Source organism: Lactuca virosa, chromosome 8, assembly GCF_052849685.1.
Source record: "Lactuca virosa cultivar CGN04683 chromosome 8, Lactuca_virosa_CGN04683_v6, whole genome shotgun sequence".
NCBI classification, from domain to species: Eukaryota; Viridiplantae; Streptophyta; class Magnoliopsida; order Asterales; family Asteraceae; genus Lactuca; species Lactuca virosa.
This window is the reverse complement of record NC_136433.1, coordinates 53,851,118-53,862,224: the sequence shown is the minus strand read 5'-3', so window position 1 is coordinate 53,862,224 and position 11,107 is coordinate 53,851,118. Positions and strand designations below refer to the sequence as shown.

At 35.5% G+C, this 11,107-nt stretch overlaps 1 pseudogene across 1 annotated transcript; it reads right to left on the bottom strand.

Annotated features, from left to right (window-relative positions):
• Positions 1–6,759: 6,759 nt before the first annotated feature.
• LOC145133925 (protein BASIC PENTACYSTEINE2 pseudogene) lies at positions 6,760–8,546 on the bottom strand (annotated as a pseudogene). Its single transcript, XR_013718826.1, has 2 exons — positions 8,452–8,546; positions 6,760–7,849 (listed from the first exon to the last, which is right to left on the bottom strand). The product of XR_013718826.1 is annotated as a protein BASIC PENTACYSTEINE2 pseudogene (transcript).
• Positions 8,547–11,107: the final 2,561 nt, after the last annotated feature.

The following is an 11,107-nucleotide window of genomic DNA, read 5'->3' as shown; positions in this document are numbered from 1 at the left end:
CCTAATGGAAGACAAAAAGTATTTGTCCAAAGGATTTACATCATACTTGGGGTTTGTGATCAATACAAAGAAGGAGAAGAAGGAGATGCGAAGGATACCCGGGGTGTGTGACTTTCCAGAAGTCTTTCTCGAAGATCTTCCTGTATTTCCCTCTAATAGACAAGTAGAGTTTAGGATAGACTTGTTATCAGGAACCATGCCTATAGAAAAAGCACCTTACCGATTAGCATCGACGGAGATGAAGGAGCTAATGATACAACTTCAGGAGTTGTTGCACAAGGGTTTCATTAGACCTAGTTCATCACCCTGGAGAGCTCCGGTGTTATTCGTGAAGAAGAGCATGAGGATGTGCATATATTATAGAGAGTTGTATAAGGTAATGGTAAAGAACAAGTACCCTTTACTAAGGTTTGACGACATGTTCGATTAGTTGCAGGGTGCGAGCTATTTCTCAAAGATAGATCTTAGGTCGGGATATCATCAGATAAAGGTGAGAGAGTAGGATGTAGAGAATTCTGCTTTCAGAACAAGATATGGACACTACGAGTTTTTGGTTATGTCATTCGGACTAACCAATGCTCCAACAACATTTATGGATTTGATGAATAGGGTCTGTAAACCTTTCCTAGACAAATATGTAATAGTGTTTATCAATGACATTCTCATGTATTCAAAGAGCCAACAGGAGCATGGAAAGAACTTAAGAGAAGTGTTAAAAGTTTTGAAGAATGAGAAGTTGTATGCAAGTTCTCCACGTTGATTTTTGGATTCGGGAAGTCCAATTCTTGGGTCATGTGGTTAACCAAGAAGGAATAATGGCTGACCCAGCAAAGATCGAATCTGTAATGAAGTGGGAACGACCAAAAAGTCCCACTGAGATTCGAAGCATTCTAAGATTAGTTGGATATTACAAAAGTTTTATCTAATGCTTTTCTTTGATAGCTGCTGCATTAACAACTTTGACCCATAGAGGAGCTACATATACATGGAGTGAGAAGCACGAAGAAGCTTTCAAGGAATTAAAGAAGAAGTTGTGTGAAGCACCGATTCTTTCTTTACCTAGCGGAGTTGAAGACTTCAAAATTTATAGTGATGCTTATAGAGTTGGGTTAGGTTGTGTTCTGACTCAGAGAGGTAAAGTAATTGCCTATGCATCTCGTCAACTGAAAGATCACGAGAAGAACTACCCCACTCATGATTTGGAGTTGGCAGTGGTAGTTTTTGCACTAAAGGTATGGAGACATATATTTATGGCATGAAGTGTAAGCTTTTCACTCATCATAAGAGTCTCCAGTATCTCTTTGGTCAAAAGGAATTGAATATGAGACAACCACGCTGGCTAGAATTACTCAAGGATTACAATTGCGAGATACTTTACTACCCTTGTAAATCCAATGTCGTAGCAGATGTTTTGAATAAAAAAATAAACTTGGAATGGATGAAACTAAGGGAGCTGAAAATTGAGATTGTCTCAACAATTGTAGGAAGTATTAAAAAAAAGCTCAAGAAGAAGCTTTGCAAGGAGATAACCGAAAAGAAGATCCTTTAGGAAAAACATTGGAATTCGGTATAAACAATCAAGTATTGAAGGTATTCCAAAACAGGATTTGGGTGCCTAAGATGGAAGGAATAAGAGATCTTCTCATGGAAGAAGCTCACAAGACTATGTACTCGATTCATCCAGGCAACACCAAGATATGTAGGGATTTGAAACCTTATTACTAGTGCAAGAGTGTGTGATATGCGCAAGAGTTAAGGCGCAACATCAGAAACTGTATGGAAGTTTGGAGCCTTTACCGATACCCATGGGTAAATGGGAAGACATCACCATGGATTTTGTGACTAAACTACCCAGGACTAAGAGTGGTCATGACATGATTTGGGTAATCGTGGATCGATTCACAAAGAGTGCACATTTCTTAGCGGCCAATGATAGATGGGCTATGGATAAGTTTGTAGATGTATACATAAAGGAGATAATAAAACTTCACGGAGTTCCCTTAACGATTGTGTAAGATTGTGACAGTCATTTCACTTCAACGTTTTGGAAAAGCCTACAATAAGAAATGGGTACGAAGTTGTGTTTGAGTACAACCTACCATCCACAGACTGATGGTCAGAGTGGAAGGACAATTCAAACACTGGAGGATATGTTGAGAGCATGTACCCTAAAATTCCAAGGTAAATGGGATGATCATCTACCCCTAGTAGAATTTTCCTACAACAATAGTTACCATTCAAAAATTAAGATGGCACATTATAAAGCCTTGTACGGACAGAAGTGTCGTAAGCCGTCTTGTTGGCTTGAGGCTGGAGAAAAGCAGTTTATGGGTCACGAGATAGTCCATCAGACTGCTGAAAAGCTAAAGGTGATTAAGGAAAGAATGTTAGCAGCTCACGATCTTCAAAAGAGCTATGCTGACAAGAAGCAACGACCAATTCCTTTCGAAGTTGGAGATTTGGTGTTGCTTAAAGGCTCGCCATGGAAGGGGCTTATAAGATTTGGAAAGAGAGGGAAGCTAAGTCCAAGATTTATTGGGCCATTCAAGGTTCTTCAGAAAATTGGAAAACAAGCTTACAAGTTGGAATTTCCAGAAGAACTGGATGGTATTCATAACAATTTCCACGTATGTTATTTGAGGAACTCTGTGGCAGAAGTCCCTGATATAATTCCACTTTCGGAGATGAGGATTGATGAAGATAAGAAGTTAATCGAAGAGCTCGAAGTAATTGTTGACCGTAAGACGAAAAAGTTACGATGTAAGATGTTTGGTTTAGTGCTTGTGCAATGGAAACATTCGAATGGGCCGAACCCCACATGAGAAATAGAAAGCGAGATGAAGTATCACTATCCACATCTATATGATGATGGCTGATTCCGAGCACGGAATCATCGTAAATGGGAGAGAAATGTAACTCTCGTGTTTCTCGCTATGCATTAATAACATGATGTAATAATTAGGGTCAACAATTGTAACTTATTTGAAATAATAAAGGGTAATTATTTGAGTATTATGTGATTTATGTCTAATTGTTTGCAGTATACGTGCTTACGACAATATAATAAAATAAGAATAAAATACGCATCTAAAAAAATTAATAATTAGGCCGAATACCTTGGATGAAAGTTGAAGTGGTCGTGAGAAGGATTCTAGAGATATAAGGAACGCTTAAATCAAAATTATAACGAAGAAGCAGTGGTCTGTTGAAGTTTCGCGATTCGACCCGATCCGACAACACGCATCGTAAATAGTAAACTTTAGTTAAGTTACTTTTTAGTCTTAGTAATCTAAACAAAAGTCGTAGTAGTTATTAAGCTGAGAGCGTACATATAGAGAACGTCCAAATCTGACTTCATTAGAGGAAGTTATGATTTTTCTAAAATTCAGCGTAGCAGTAGACATCCCAGATACCGAATTTAAGATCGGTTGATTGTTTGCTGAAACGGTCTAAACAAGAGTTGAAGATCTCGTTAATAGGATTCCAACGATAAAAAGATAGTCGAAAACTGACATCAGATAACAAAGTTATGTATTTTATACGAGCTTTAACAGTCTAAGCATGTATAAAATAAATAAAGTCAAAATTAACCGACTGAGTCTAAACAAAAATTGTAGATCACGTCGACCCTATAGCCTAGGGTATCATGAAATCAGATTTAGGATAATCCAAAGAATTTCAATTTAAAAGTCAGACTACTTCTAAATCAGAAACACAGAATATACCTTGTCGTTTTTGTGTTTTAAAGAGATATAATGAATCAATATACAATTTTTATATACGAAAATTCCAACCCTTTTTCTGGAACCAAAGAAGGATTCTTATACTAGAGGGAAAAGTAGTTAAACGAAAGTCGCATCCTTTTGGCGCCAAAAAAGTTGGTTATTAAGACATAACGAACTCATGACATCATAATGATATCACTACAGGTACGGCGGGAAATGCATGGCAGGAGTCATACTCGACATACAAATACGTTTAGGTTTCGGGGTGTTTCCCCCTTGGAACCCCGTTAACTACTTCATAATCCTTGAACCAAGAGCGATCTTTACACACATGACTTGTCCCCCCCCCCCCCCCCCCCGAGTCTATCCACCATGCATGATCATCATCCTGAACATAGAATGATTCAGGAATTAGTGTTACATGATATATAATAGTAGTAGTAGTAATTTCAAAAATAAAATTCTAACCTTGTGGTTTTGGATCTTGATCATTAGATCCTTGTCCAGAAGTACCTGCACCACCGCTAGGGGTGCTACCCCTAGACCCCGCCAAGGGGCTATAGCCCCTATGAACCCTGCTTTCAGGGGCCCTGCCCCTAGACCCCCGTATTCCTGAGTTCATATTTATCACGCCGAGTTTGCACCCCCTCTCCTTCAAGCTCGGTTAGTAAATGGAGTTCAGCCTATCTCATTATTAATAATAATTACACCAAAATATGTTGATAATACTAAAATCACCAACAAGACCAACCTCTCCTTCTCCACCAACGGAACATACTCAACCCAAAACATCTTTGTGAACTGCTCCCAAGTCATCACGCTCCGCTCAACATGGGAAAGGTTCTTAGAGACAAAGTTCCACCAGTCCTTCACCCCCAAACGAAGAAGGTTTTGCGCGAACCTAAACTTATGGTTATCCGAACATGCACATGTGTAAAAACATCCCTCCACATCCGATATCGACCTCATCGAAACAAATCGCGTCTTTGGTACCGTCAAACTCAAGGGACTTTGTGCTTTTGAACTCGCGATAGGATACCGATCCACCACCTAGAGGTCCTATGGCAGTGGTTGCGGCAACAAACAACATTAATAACAGTGACATATGCTCGTCGATCATGGCTTTCAACTGGGTCTTGATAGACCTAAACAACTCCAAAATCGTCTCCCTAATCACCGTAGATACCTCATCAACAATCATCATGCATATCTCCGCATCACTCGGACCCGACCTCTCCTAGCCGCTAGTGCCCGAACCTGAACCTCTAGTCATCACAATACTAGAAATATATAGGATGATAAGTCAAGAAAACAGGTCATAGTGCTAACATAGACTATACACTCATCTACCAACTCATAAACAACCTTATGACTTTTTTTAATCTCGTACGAATCTCGTGCTTCCGTTAATATAGACTCATACTACCTTCCACACATATCCGTATTCGCCTCAGGTATCATCCTAAAGTTCTAAGTCACTACACTCAACCATTTTGTCCTTAGAGTTATACCTGTGTTGTACTTTTCAAAAGAAATGGTACGGTGATGTATAGTCTCTTGAATGCTAATAGGTTATATATATATATATATATATATATATATATATATATATATATATATATATATATATATATATATATATATATATATATATATATCCCTACCTAGAAGAATCTCCGAAAATACACTAACATAACTCAGCCAGACGTGCTAAATAGTTGAGTCAATTATATCACCCCCGATGACCGAACTAGGAGGGGGTCGTTTGGATATACCGAATAGTTGGCGTGACTAATAACATTACTCAAGTACATATATTTGTACCTCTAGTCTTATGAATAATAAATGCAATAAGATTGAAACCTACTCGGTAAGGGAAAGCAATGACTCCCAACAAGCTGAGTATAAATAGTGGGTACAGGGAAATTGTGATGTATATTTATAATCCACTATTCACATAACTAATTCCGATTCAACCATTTCGTGATTCTAACTTTAGCATTAGACCGTTGGTCCGCGGTCATCGGCTTACAAATTGTTTTTTCATCTAGGTTTCAAGTCTTTAATTGTCGAGCCATGAAGTAGGTTCTTCACCTTCGATTACGTCCTAGAGAATATAATCGGGGGCATCAAGTTCAGTTTAATGTGGCTTATTGCAATGACACATGACATCTGGTATTAGTATTCCATTAAAGGTAGCTTAATGTACATTAGTGTTTAATCTTCATCCTTAGTTTGCCCTTCGAACATCTCCAATAATTAATCTAAAAAATATTAATATTTTTGACACATTATTTTTCCACTAACTTTTATCCATAAAAAAAACTTTTATTAAATACAATATTCAATGGTTAAACTTTGCAAATTTTTTTTAAAAAAAATTAACTAGTTTATCTTTTATCTATCTTAAATGCTTTATTAAGTCCTCTCATATAATTTATCATTTTACTAACATATGTCATTATTTTGGATATTTCTTGTGTAATTTTTCAAAAAAAGATATTTATCATTTACTAACATATATCATATTTATCATTTTATTAACATTTATTATTGTATTAATATTTATAAGATTTATTCTTTTACTAAAATATTTCATATTTATCCAAAATGTTGGTGTCCGTAGGTGCACAGTCAACATTGTCGGTCTCAACTCTCAAGCAAGATACTTGTGTGTCTCAATCAATCTCGACAATATTGGTTGTGTTTGATACGCTCTTGTGGCCTTTGGTAGCTATTCACTTTTCGTTGTTTTTCATATTTTCTTGTAATTTGTTGTTATACTTTCCAGGGTTCTTGCTAGCTTTCCTTAAAAAACCATTTAATATTTTAATATTTTAACCTCTTTTGTATAGTATTTTTAATTTATCTAATTATCTTTCAAGTATAAAATGCAACCAAAGTGGACCCATGTATCTATATTATTGACTCATAAACAATATAAAACAGTAAAACACATAAACTATCATTCATATTTTTTTCATTTTACATACAAACAATATCAGGTTACTACATTTTCTAAATATTACAAAAATAACATCATAAAGACTTGTTTATTGCAACCAAGATTTATTGCAACCAAGATACTAAATATGAATCAATTTTTAATAAAAAAAAATAAACCAAGTTCATAAGCCAAAGTAAACTTCTTGTTGCCCTCAATCGTCTAAAAACCTCAAAAAATATAAAATAAATAATAAATCTATACTAGCTTAGTTAAACCTACCTAATGGTGACAAATTTATTAGTTCCATGTTTTGCCCAAAAAGTTCTTAAATCAATCGCATTTGCAAAATTATACCCTTCAGACGCTAACTTTTCCAAGACTTTCTTGAATGCCCCTCGACTCATCTTCCTCCCTGCAATCCTTGCCCCACGGCGTTTGGTGCTCATCGGAAGTGGATGCATGGAGATGGTGGTGGTGCAACAGGCGGACTGCCACCCACCGGATCCCCACCGGTAACATTGCTGTGAAGCTCCGGTGCATGAACACACAGGTATCGGAATCCCAGAAATGTCCATGTCTATTCCATTTACGACCACATCCATGCTTCTTTTCATTGTTTTTGGACGCTGAGAAGAAGAGTTACCGTTTTCTTTTGGTGTAGGAGTCTTCTTTTGTTTCTTTGCTCTAGGAGGTTTTCCGGCGGTGGTGCCGCCTCTTTTCTTCACCGAACCACCACCATCACCGCCATTGACACTGACACTGTCTTTTCTGACGAATACATTGTCTTCCATGGTCGTGTTTATCTTCGTGACTGTGTCTTTTGACAGATCGAGTGGTGGTGGCGCAATGTGTAATGATGGCATGACGAGGGAGGTTGAAGCGGTGGGGATGACCGGAAAGTTGTGGTTTCCGGGGAGGATATGGAGGAATTTTTCTCTTTGTATCCAGCTATCTCTCATGTAGTGAATTGGAATCGATGGATCCGAAGGGGGATAATTGGGAATATGGTGGTGGTTTGTTGTGGGATTAGGGTTCATCATGATTGAATTTTCTCGTGTAGAAAGGAAAGGTTTTGTGTCTGGAATTGGAGACATTAATTGCAATCCGAGATGTTCCCTAAATGAAGGTTCGTAATATCCCCAATTTCGCATATTCAACCCATTATCCTCCATTAAACCTAAAAGATTAAGCACAGAAGCAGATTATTAGCCAAAATCGAAACAATTCCCCCAAAAATTAACATACAGATATGATTCGAGTTCGTTTAAATCGAATACAGGTATGATTCGAGTTCGTTTAAATCGAATATGAACATTGTGACACAATCGAGTGGAATTAACTCAAAAACAATTCTATTAATCGGAGATTCGAACGGAGGAATTTCGAAAGAGAAACAGATCCAGCGTCATACAGCTTCAAAATTAACAATTCGATATTCAACAACAAAATTTATTATTTCATTACTTAAAATTCGATACAAACAAACGGATTAATAATCGAAATTTAAACCCTAGAAATCATCACAATCAAAAATGTAGAAAACAGTCAAATACAATCATACTAAAACAAAAAAGCATTCAAATTGATATTAACAAAAAGGGGGAAAAGTCAGATCTTGCTACAAAAAAACAGATCATGTGCGGAGGAGCATGAAACGATCTATGGGGGGGTCGCATAAAGTATAATACAACAAAGAACAAATATTTTTAAAGGGACAGAGAGAGACACAACAGTTCGTATAAATGGAGAGAGAGAGAGAGAGAGAGAGAGAGCGCTTACTTGTGTGGGGAAACAGGTGTTTTAGGGTTTTGGCGTTGTGGAGAGAGGAGAGAGAAAGAGAGGGTTTGTATTGTATTTGTATGAAGCTATTATTAAATATATTTCCGCATTAAATAAAAGAGACCTCTTTTTTGTTTTTTGTGTTTGTTATTTGTGTTTGTTTGCTGTCGATACAAGTCCAAACTAAATCCATTGCTACTTTTTGGGCATCAATCCTATGACTACTCAATACATAAGATTTTGAGAAAAATACAATAGATGGTTTATGTGGTTTGTGTTATTTTGGGTGGATTTCAATAAAATTTCAACTTGTAAAAGACTTATCTTTTTTATATTTATTTTGATCATATATTGTGGTTTTGATAACTTATTTTAACATTTGTTTAGTTTTAAGTTGTTAAATATGATGAAATGATGATCATCGTATTATACTTTTAATTTTATTAAATCCTAATTCTAAGAAACTATAAGACTTTATCTTTTTTACAAAGATGCTGACAACCCAAACCTTCTTCATTCCGCCACCATCATCACCATCACAATCATTCATCGACTTCTTTTCATTATCGGTGATCACCCTTCTTCATGGTTTTCATCATTTATTTTAGCATTTGAATTTTTATTGTTTTGGTCAAAATGAATAATATGAGTATCAAATTGAGATCAAAATAACACAAGTGGTGTACAAGGAAAACATTTGATGTTTTAATAGGTTACCAGTAATAGCATGAAACTTAGATCTTTAGGGTGCATGAACACATAGGATTTTGATTTGTTTCTGTTGCGCCATTATCATGCATTTAGATGCATAGAAAACCTAACAGTGGTATCAGAGTCTTAGTTAATGATTACTTGTACTCTATAATACATATGATTTGATAATACTTGTTTGTAATTAGAATAATAAAATCTAAAATTATAAAACATGTAGTCGCAGGCGCAACGCCCCTTCCTGCGGTCACGACGCGGCCCGCCCGATCTAGGATTTTATGTTTGCTTTCCATATTGATTTCAAACTTGAAGATAATTGCCTTATTTAAAATGTTTTAAAAATGGATTTTATTTCGGATAAATATTATTTAATTAAGTATTTTAAATTTGAATATTTATTCTTATATTTATTAAATATTATTTAAATGGAGATTTACATTGGAATATTTGAAATTAATTTTAATATTGTTTATAGCTATGAACTTTGAATATTAAACTACTATCAATTATTAATATTGCGTCCTAACAATTTGATTAGAATTAAAAATAGAAAATTAAATTTAAAGAGTTTATAATTTACCTTTTTATATATGGTAGAAAAATGTCTATTATATATATATATATATATATATATATATATATATATATATATATATATATATATATATATATATATATATATATATATATATAAAAGACATTTACAACATGTGTCCTCACATGTTTAAATATTGACATTGTCCGTCTTACCATAACTTGGCTCACCCACTCTAATGATATAAGTGAGGTTTAAGGATGTATCTTTGATTCCAAATGAGGTCAGTTATTAAAAGCTTAATATCTTTCGACCTTCACCGCCTCTTTGCATTTTAAGAGTGGAGTTATTGAAAGGGTTTGATATGATAATGGTCTAGTTAAAAGTATTAACTTAAAAGTATAAAACAAAATTCCATTTTACTAATAAAATGTACATCCTATGTTACCCATGAAAATTGCACATTCTCTTGATAATCTGTTGATGGAGCCTGTGTGATTAACTGACACGTGAATTTGAGAGTATAGTTGAGAATCGTGTGGAACTCACGAATCTTAAGTGTTATTTGAGTCGGGGACCATGCATTAGCATGGTTGACTCACCATCTCTTCTATGATCCGAGGCGACCCCATCATAAAATTTAAGATGAGCATAATCTGAGATTAACATAACATTGATAGTCAATGAATCTAAAAAGAATCTAGGAATTTCATAGTTATTGAAATTGGCAGAATGTATTGTCTACCTAAATAACTTTGTGGTGTGTTTACAGCGACCATTAACACATCATGGAGCCAAATATGGATCCTAACCTTATTAAATAATTTTATTTAGGGTAAAACTATTTAAGGATTAATTGTATCAAACTAACTGGAATCTTTCTTTTGTAAATGTCGATCCCAAACAACAATAACCTTCCTCATCCCCCTAAACCAACTCAAAACTATAACTTATCGTTCTTGTTAGTTATAAACATGGTTGCAGAAATCACTAATCGGTGGACTAGCGATTAGGGATTAATCGGCTAGGCGGGGATTATTCGGGAGATTAATCGGTGACCATTAATTATTAAGAAAATTATTCAAAAATTTATAAATATAACTTCAATCCTCCAAAATAAGCGATTAATTGGCGATTAGGTCTGATTATATCCGATTATGTCCGATTAGGTCCGACTTTGACCTGCATTGACCAAACCCGATAAGGTCTGATTAAGTCCGATTAGGTTCGATTAATTCCGACGTTGACCTGCATTGACCAAGCCCGATTATAGTGACCGATTAGTAATAAATCTCATCGGCGGAGGTCCGATTAGCGATTAATCGGCTGATTAGGCCGATTTCTGCAACACTGGTTATGAACATGGAAAAACTCAACGAGACTGAATCAAATTACCTAGATTGGATCCAT